Here is a 9,825-nt window from a genome sequence, read left to right as displayed (position 1 = left end):
GTATCACAAACATGAAGAAAAATAAGGTATGTACAATCTTTATGTTAGCACGTGGGTAGAGTTAAAAGGTTAGTAGTGATGGAGTGAGGCTAAAAATGTGAAATTTTTAATAGCGAAAAGTAGCTATCACTAGTAGTGTATATCAGCCCACACAAGGCAATGGTGAGTCCAGCCCTTGACGGGGTGACCTCAACCTCTATGCGCTCTAGCGTGGTGCCAAAACCTGCACAATCATGCTCACTGTCCTCTACTTCACTATGCTCAAGCCCGAAGATCTGAAGTGTGGACTCTTGGGATACATTGGTTGCAAGATACAGACCACAAGAGCATGGCTAGAGAGCTCTGGATTTTTCTAGCTTCCTTTCTAGAGTGTGGGCTCTTTGAATGCATTGCTTGCATGATGTTCCCCAGAGGAGAAAGCTCTAGTCTGTTTTCAGTAAATGCACAAAACAAGGGCCTCTCTCCAGATGCAATCACTTACACATGCATCCTGAAGGCATGTGGCTCTGTGCAAGATGCTGATATAGACACAAAAACTCGAGTTTTTATTGTTAGTCAAAGGCGTGCTTGGCAATGTCTTTGTTGATACGTCCCCGCCAAATGTGGTACGCTTGAGAAAGCACAAGAAGTGCTTGAGCAGCTTCCTGTGTGGAATGTCGCCTCTTTGAATGCACTAATTGTGCGGGATGTGTCAAACATCAAGAGAGCGCGCATATCTCTAGATGTAATCACCTACACTTGCATCTCGAAGGCGTCTCATACTTTGCATAATCAGGAGCTCTCTACCTCGACGCATCATTGGCTGGTTTTTTAATTTGATTCCATAGTGTACAAGTTATTGCAAAAGACTATTGTTGGATTCAACGCCAGACAACAAGAAATTACAAAAAGATTAATAATTGCATACATTCTAGTCGTTATAAAAAACGATAAATCTTTGTAATGAAATAGCATTTTACTTGGACTGGTACAAATACTCACAACTTGTTCTAATTCTTATTTTTATTATACAATGTTTATAGTTAGAAGAATGTTTCATTTAGTGTACTTAATTTTCATACCTTTCTAATGTTATTATGTTTTATTTCAATCAACGCATAAAGAAGCTTGAACCCAACTCTTGCACATTTACAAACACGAGATATTTGAGCGAGCGGTGAGTAACAACTACCGCATTCTACTATTGATCGCTAAGAACGCAGCGAAAAGAACACACTGAAATTTGCACACTGCCGTGGGAATGGCACGTTCCCTCGTATTATAAAAAATGGGGAGCATTGTGCAAACTCCCCCATGCAAGGAGACTTGCATGTTTTCTTTTTATTTGAAACAACAAACAATTAATAGCATTGATGTCTTGTATGATTATGATTAGAAAATACAATTTCCATGCCTTCCTCCTAGATGGCTACTAGGAAGGCTTGTCCCTCCTCAATGTGCTTCACCTCTTGATGGACTTGCTCTCCAATTTCCCTGCTCCACAAATTAACATGCTCAAAGTTGCATGTTGGGATTTTATCTACTCTACCTTTTTCTTGTAGTTTTTAGTACCTAAGAGATTTGTGTCCTTGAGAATAGAAGTCCTCTTCTTCCAAATTCAAATTGGACCAAAACAAAGCTCCTTGTTTTTTAACAAAATTATGCCAATAAGTTCTCTCAGACTATGAGTCCAATAAGCACCTTCATAAACATATATATTCCTTTGTCTCCATATAGCCCATAAAAAATTCAAATGAGATTTATTCCAAAAAGTTGAAAGTAGACCGATGCCTTCTCCTAGCAATGAGTGTTTCCAAGCGGGGTTAAGCAAAGAACTTTTACCAGGGGTACTAATATGGGTTGGTTGAATGGGAAATTGAGAAACAGATAGGTAGTATCTCCCACCCCTAACCTTCATCTTGGACACATTCAATTGACAATATTCATTTTTTAGAACTTGGAAGCAATCGCTATGGCTTTGTGTAGAATAATAAAAACGACAATGGCCTTTTGACACTGGATGCTCATAGTCCAAATACTGAAAATTTTGAATGCCCAATACACTACAAGAGGTACTTCAAATTAGTGACGCTTGCAGTGCGACGCTCAAAAGTGAAAATCCACGGCATTGCTATGGGCGTCACTATTCTGTTTGTTGCATAGCGACTCCTACAGTGACTCTCATCATTAGGAAGTGAATGGGGTATTGGAGGGCCTCTTTATTTGATAGTTTAAGGGAATGCTTAAAGCTTAAGCCAAGTTTGACCAAGCCTAAAAGAGAGGGCAAAAAGGCCTATGCTAAGATTTAAAAAAAAGCCAATTTCATATTTTGAATCTAAAAATAGTTTATTTAGTAACCCAAAAGAGAGGGGGGTAAATGAATTTTTAAATGTCCTTTTCCCACCCCTCTTCTCTCTCTAACATATAAAACACACTCTCTCTCTCACTTAGAACTCCTTAAAGGAGGCACTTCTTAGTGTTGGAATTAGGGTTGCAGAGAAACGCACACAGCTTGGAGAAGATGAAGGAAGCTCAAGGCACACAATAGAGAGTGTGTTACTTAGTGTGCAATGGAAAAATGGATAGCCCTAGAGTGATGGGCGTATATACAATGCTCGGGGGAAAAAACCTCCTAAAGAGGGAAAAAATGCCGAGGTGGTCCTAGTATGTTCATATACATCACTACCACATGTATATGGTAACAAATCCCCCCTGGAGTGATGTGGTGAACGAGAGCTGGCACATGAGTGAAGGGAAGTACCATGCCCTGAGTACATGATCAGTCCACAAAGGGGAGTAAGCCCAAAGCTTTGCGAAAAGCTTCAAGCTTCTCACGAGACAATGCCTTTGTGAAAAGATCTGCAAGGTTGTCTTGTGTTGGCACATAAGCCAAGCTGATCTCTCCTGCTGAGAGCCTCTCCCTGACATAGTGGTAATGCACCTCAATGTGCTTTGTGCAAGCATGAAAAAGTGGGTTCCTCGCAACTGCCAATGCGCTCTGACTGTCAGTGTAGATAGTGTTGGCAGTGTCCTGTGCAACACACCCAAATCAAACATAAGGCGTCTGAGCCATACACACTCAACAGTAGCTGTGAACACTGCCCTGTACTCAGCCTCACAACTCAAAGTGGCCACAGTAGATTGCTTCTTGCTCAACCATGATATACATGAACTGCCAAGCATGAAACAAAAACCACTTGCAGACACTCGCGTGTCAAAACAACCAACCCAATCTGAGTCCGAAAAAGCATGCAAGTCTGGCGGCAATGATAGCCCCTTGGAATAAAACAAGCCAAGATGTAAAGTGCCACTAAGGTAGTGGAAAATCCTCTTGAGAGCCTGCCAATGCTTAGACCCTGGGCTATGCATAAATCTACTGACCTGTGAGACTGCAAACTGAATATCTAGCCTCGTGTTGCATACATAAATGACGCAGCCAACAACAGTTTGGTAGAGAGTGACAACAGCAGGATTGCCAGCATCATGTATACTCAACTTCAAACCTGTTTCCATGGGAGTGGCAATAGGTTTGCAATCCTCAAGTCCAAACTTACATAGCAATGTCTCTATGTAACTTTTCTGACACAAGGGAATACCACCATCACAATGCTTAATCTGTATACCCAAGTAATGATGCAACAACCCCAAATCTTTCATCTTGAAATTAGCATTCAAATCAGCCTTAAATTCTCTTCATAAGGCAAAAGTCTCTTCATAATCTATGCCTTTTTGTTGTGCATAACCCTTTGCAACAAGTCGAGCCTTATGGCGATCGATCTCACCATCCGGCTTGCGTTTCAACTTGTAAACCCACTTTGTACCAATGAACTTTTTGCCAGGAGGCAAATCACCTAAAGTCCATGTGTCATTTTCTATAAGTGCATCATATTCTGATTGCATGGCAGCCATCCAATTTTCTAAATTCTGTGCTTCATCAAAAGACACAGGCTCCTCAACATCATGTAAGCTAGACACAACTAAAGAATAACAATCTAATGCAAAATATGCATGGCGATAGCCTAAATGAGTATGACTAGACAAAGGTGCATCCAATTTACTGTCATGCAAAGTGTGCACCAGCCATTTTGGCATACCTCTAGCCTGCTCATTTTCAACCCTTTCCTCATCAAGTACATCATGTACATCTGCATCAGTAAATTCAGAAACCCCCATAGGCTATACATTTGCCTCATTGGAACTTACATTCATATTTCCACCCCTGAAAAGAGGCAACAAAGTGTCATAAATGTCCTGTGAGCTTACATTACTATCTCTAGTACATGACAACAAGGCCTGAACACAATATTCCACAAACACTACATCCCATGAAACCAGAATATGTTTTGTTTGCGGATGATACAACAAATCATCAATGAAAGTCACAAAGTAAAGGTAATTGCCCAAGGATGGAGTTTGCGTGGGCCCACAAACATCACTATGCACAAGATGCAACCTGCATGTGGCCCGAAGTGAACCATCATTTGGAAACTTAGAATGCTGCCTTCACAAACATGTTTGATAGGTGCTTCAAGAGGTGGCAAAGAAGCAACCATATCAGATTTCTGCAAATGCAGCAAACTAGCAAAATTTAGATGATCAAAACGTGCATGCCAAAGTTTTGCATCTGAAATAGCCCTTGAATCTGCAACAACAGTTGCAAAATTTTGTCCACACTTGTCATACAAAGTGAACTTATACAGCCCACGACACAAAAGCCTAGATGCAACAATTTCATCACCAAAACTGAGATCATGAACTGTACATCTGTCATCCACAAATTTGACTACAAGTCCAAGTCTAGCAAGTGCGGATACAGACAAGAGATTCTTCTTGATCCCAGGTACATAAAGTGCATCAACAAGTGTGAAGGAACTGCCATTTGCAGTACTAAGCATAATCTTTCCAACTCCCTGAACCGGATAAGAGGCATTGTTGGCACAAGTGATTGAATTCCCATGAGGGACAGACTCAAGAGAGGTAAACAATTCACAATGTGAGGTAATGTGCTTTGTAGCACCACTGTCGAGATACCACACATGTGAATTCGCAGCAGCAACTGACAAGCATGCATCACGGACAACACGATTGTAAGTGCACTCTGCGCTAAAAGCCCATTCTGCATCAACATCAGCAACACAGTCTCCTTTCACAGAAGACTCAACAATGGCTGCATTTGTAGTGGAACCATCATTTGTAGTGGAACCACCCTCATTTGATTGTACCCTTTGGGAGGTCCCCTTTGATTATTTTCCACTTGTGTGAATCTTCTCTAATCTACTAGGATGCCTACATGGTATTCGGCATGTGTATCCCATGTGGTAGCATGTGGCCACTTTCCACCTACGACTACTGACACAGTGAATGATGTATTTTTTGATGAAGTTACCCATGAGGTCATATGTTATATGCCTATATAAGAGGCATTGTACACATTCATTAGAGTTATGTTCAAGCATAATCTAGTTATGTTTTTGAGTTTTGATTGAGTCTCTCTCTCTCTCTCTCTCTCTCTCTCTCTCTCTCTCTCTCTCTCTCTCTCTCTCTCTCTCTCTCTCTCTCTCTCAGTGCAGCCGTTTTTTGACCTAGTAGACAACAGTCCACTCTTTTGATCATAACTTCTTCATCCGAACTCCGATTTGGGTGATCTATAGCCTCAATCGAAGAGAACGAAGTCCTCTACGCATTGATGTAAAGACAAAAATTTTCAGAGTTATGGAAGGCGTTTCTGTAGCAGCATTTCCGAAGTGAACAGGTTCAACAAAATTGATTCTCATCTCTTATTTTACATACAATGTCTTCCGGCACTCGCAAGGGTTCTTCTTCTTCAACAAGGTCCACAACCATTGTGGAAAATGATCCAAAATCTCCTAAGTATGGAGATAGCAACACAACCACCCAACCAACGACATCGGAAACCATGATCATGGCGTACTTGGTATCATTGCAAGAGACCGTAAACAAACAAGGCGAAGACTTACGAGCACTTGCAATGGAGAATGGCACACTAAGGGTAGTTGTGGTTGAGAATGAGAATCTCAGGAGGACACTTGAGATGCAAACAACACGTTTGATGCAACTTGAAGAGGAAGTCAAGGAATGTAAACGCTCTCTTGTGGACTTGAATGCTTTGAAGGAGCGGATGAGCAAAGTAGAGCATGACCATGTATTGAAAGAGGAGAAATTTGACACTATGATCCGGGATGTATGCGTCATGAAAAATGTATGCACAAACAAGTCTTGGGATGATGTATGTGGTAGCAATGTGGTTTCTAATTCCTCACTCATGCAAGCTATGGTTCAAACAAAGAATGTTGAGAATGTGGATGTGGAGGAGTTGAAGGAACGGGAGCGACGTTCCAAGAACATTGTTATTCGTGGAATTCCTGAAGAGAAGTTAGAGACACCTCCTTCTCTTGCCATTGTTATTGAAGATTTCTTCAAAACCCACTTTGGCATGTCCGGAGTTATGGTCTATGGAGCGCATAGAGTGGGGAAGCAAGGAGCTCCTCGCTCGGGAGAACGGCCAATTGTATGCACCATGCCGGATGAGACCAAGCGAAAGATTATCCTTGATAATAGTTGGATCTATTTGAGGGATACAAAATGTTTTGTATGTGAAGATTGCACTATTAAGCAACAAAATATGCGTCGCAAGGCATATTATGCTTGCGGTTTCTCGAATCTATGAGAAGGTGATTTGTCAATTGCGCATGGGAAGAGAAATTTCAAAAATTTTTGTAAGCAGTATTGGGGTTAAACAAGGATGTCCATTATCACCAACTCTCTTTGGTCTATGCATCGATCAATTGGAACAAATGGTACTTGACTTTATGCAAGAAGAAGGCATTGAAGAGGTCACTATTTGCAATGCGGTAATCATGCTTTTGTTGTATGCGGATGATGTAGTGCTTCTAGCACACACTTTAGAAGATGCACAAAAGATTATGGTTGTCCTTGAGAACTTTTGCTTGCATAGTGGGCTGATTGTAAATGAATCCAAAACAAAGGTTATGCTTGTGAAAACCAACCATAAGGAGAAGCCATGCATTGTGTACAACAACGAGACACTTGAAGTTGTTGAGAGCTTTAAGTACCTTGGCCTTGAGGTTCCATCCAATCACAAGTGGCATGAATGTGCTATGCGTCGTTTGGAAGCGGGAAAGAGAGCATATTATGCATTTGAGAACATGTGTAATGCGGGAAACATCAAGTGTTGGGTTCTCAAGAAGTATCTTTTTGATGCATTGGTGACACCGGTTCTTCTTTATGGAGTTGAAGTGTGGGGCGGGAGCATCTCAAAGTCTACTTGGAAAGAGTTTGAGAATGTCCAAAAGCGTTTTCTGACAAACTTTCTCCAAGTTAAGACACAAACACCATATATGCTCTTACTTCTTGAGTTGGGATCTCTTCCAATTGAGGTTATGGGCATGGAAAGGGTTGTGGAGTACATGATAAAGATGCGTCAAAACCCCTCACATCGACTTCCTACAATTGCATGGGAAGCAAGCAAAAAAGTTCAAAAGACGCATAAAAGCAAGATCTTGAGCACGGGATGGATGCAAGACATAAAGAAGTGGTTTGGGAGATGGGATGCATTACACTTGCTACATGATGCTTCAATTGACTCTCAAGTGAATGAAGCTTTTCTACAACGCCAATGTATTACGGCTTGGGAGAAATCCGGTGGGTCACGCTTCATACATTACACCACCTATATTGCCCCCAACTACAAAACCATGTTCTTCGCTGAGAGAGGAAACCGTACTCACACTTACATGCTTGAGCCTATTCCCTTGTCCGCGATGCGCACTATCGCAGCAATTCGGCTTAGCTCCCATTTCCTTCGATGCGAGATAGGGCGTTGGGGCAATGGAGAAGAGTCAAATCGATTGTGCACATTATGCTCACTGCAAGTTCGAGAGTCTGAGTACCACACACTGCTAGAGTGCTCAGCTTTTGATCACATCCGAACTTGCTTCTCTCACATTTTCAGCCATAACTTAGACCTACACACTTTCCTCTCCCAGCCAAAGTGTGGGCACTCCATTGCGACTCTCATCACTACAATTTTGGAGCATCGAGAGTCACTCATCAGCCATACACATACTACATCACATGTAACTTTGGTCCCATAGGTCATATTTGACCTCCGAGGACGATAATAAAATCTATCTATCTATCTATCTCTCTCTCTCTCTCTTTACACGTACACGTGTCGTGAATGACACTCTCTCTTGCACCCACCTTGATCTTTCACCATATGCACAAGCAATCTTTTCCAAGTAGTTCACATCCACTATGAACCAATCAAAAAACACTTCTTGATCCAATCCAAAAACCATAAAACCATAATCAAATCACATCACATGGGTGAGCACTCTACCCAACTCAGGGTGATGCACATCCAATCTAACAAAACCATTTTACACAGAATATGGCTGCAAATTTGTTTAAAAAATTTTAGTAGCATAACCATATCCCACAAAAATTATCCAAGAGCCACATTGGTTTCCACAATCAAAATCACAATCTTAATCCATGAGGGATCTCAACTCTTGACCATAAACCATATTCCATATTGAACCAACTCCCATACTTGGAGTTTAACACATCCACTACAATCAAACTGAGTCCTCACACATGGCCCTTAAGGAATGAAATTTTTATGCCTAAAATAAGTCCGACCAGTAACTAAACATAATATCAAAGTTCAGTTTTGGCAATATCCAATATGACTGCACCTCACCCCCTTAGTACATAGAGCTATTCTTGACCTTGAAGGGTGAAAATCAACGCACATGCACACAAGGCATCCACATCCATTAAGAGGTTCCATATATCATATGACATCATTCCATCAACCTAAACATAATGCAAAATAGCTCCATCACTTTGAACAACCATAGACCACAACTTCACATATATACAAAAATAATTTTTTACCATTTTTGGGTACATGCATAACATGCAATTGAAAATATTTGACCTCAAACCAATGCATCATGTTGAGATCCATAATATATACTATCACCTTATCACATCACTTTGGCCATATGAAACTCATACAACAAACAATAACATGAAAAGAAAGCCACTTTATTCATATCTGCCTTTACGATTTGGGTTGGATAACCATATACCCCCATATAAGTTCATAAACATCAAACACTTGAAATCAACTCACCAAAACAAACCATAAATCATACATGAATAGCTCGTCCGACTCACGACACCATATGATACCCCCCCTTGGTAGGATCCCCTATACGTGTAGCTGAACCCGTACGTAGAGCTATTAATAACTCACATTCACAAAGTGATCTTGAAGATCTAAATACATGTAAACCCACAACTGGCACGTTGCTTGCCAACTCTAGAACCACCATCGACAGTTGTCATCGCACAACCACAATGATCTATGTCCATTGGGTGCATGTAAGCATCCCACCAAAGAAACGTCCCCTGACAAAGAGAGGGGAGGAGGCCATAGCCTCTCTCTCTCTCTCTCTCTCTCTCTCTCTCTCTCTCTCTCTCTCCCCCCAAATGGCGTCATGCATAACATGCAATTGAAATTATTTGAGCTCAAATCAATGCATCAACATGAGCTCGATAATATAGAATAACACCTTATCACATCACTTTGTCCATATGAGACTCATGCAACAAACAATAACACAAAAAAAGCCACTATATTCTTATCTGCGTGTACGTTTCCGATTGGATAACCATATTCTCCCATAAATCATGAATGAACAGCTCGACCAACTCACGGCAAAATATGGTACTCCCCCCTAGTACCACCCCCTACACGCATAGGTAAACCTATACATAGAGCTATTAATACCT

The sequence above is a fragment of the Adiantum capillus-veneris genome, chromosome 5 (genome assembly GCF_014529385.1).
Source record: "Adiantum capillus-veneris isolate H3 chromosome 5, ASM1452938v2, whole genome shotgun sequence".
In the NCBI taxonomy this organism is placed as follows: domain Eukaryota; kingdom Viridiplantae; phylum Streptophyta; class Polypodiopsida; order Polypodiales; family Pteridaceae; genus Adiantum; species Adiantum capillus-veneris.
Note: the sequence above shows the minus strand (reverse complement) of the source record.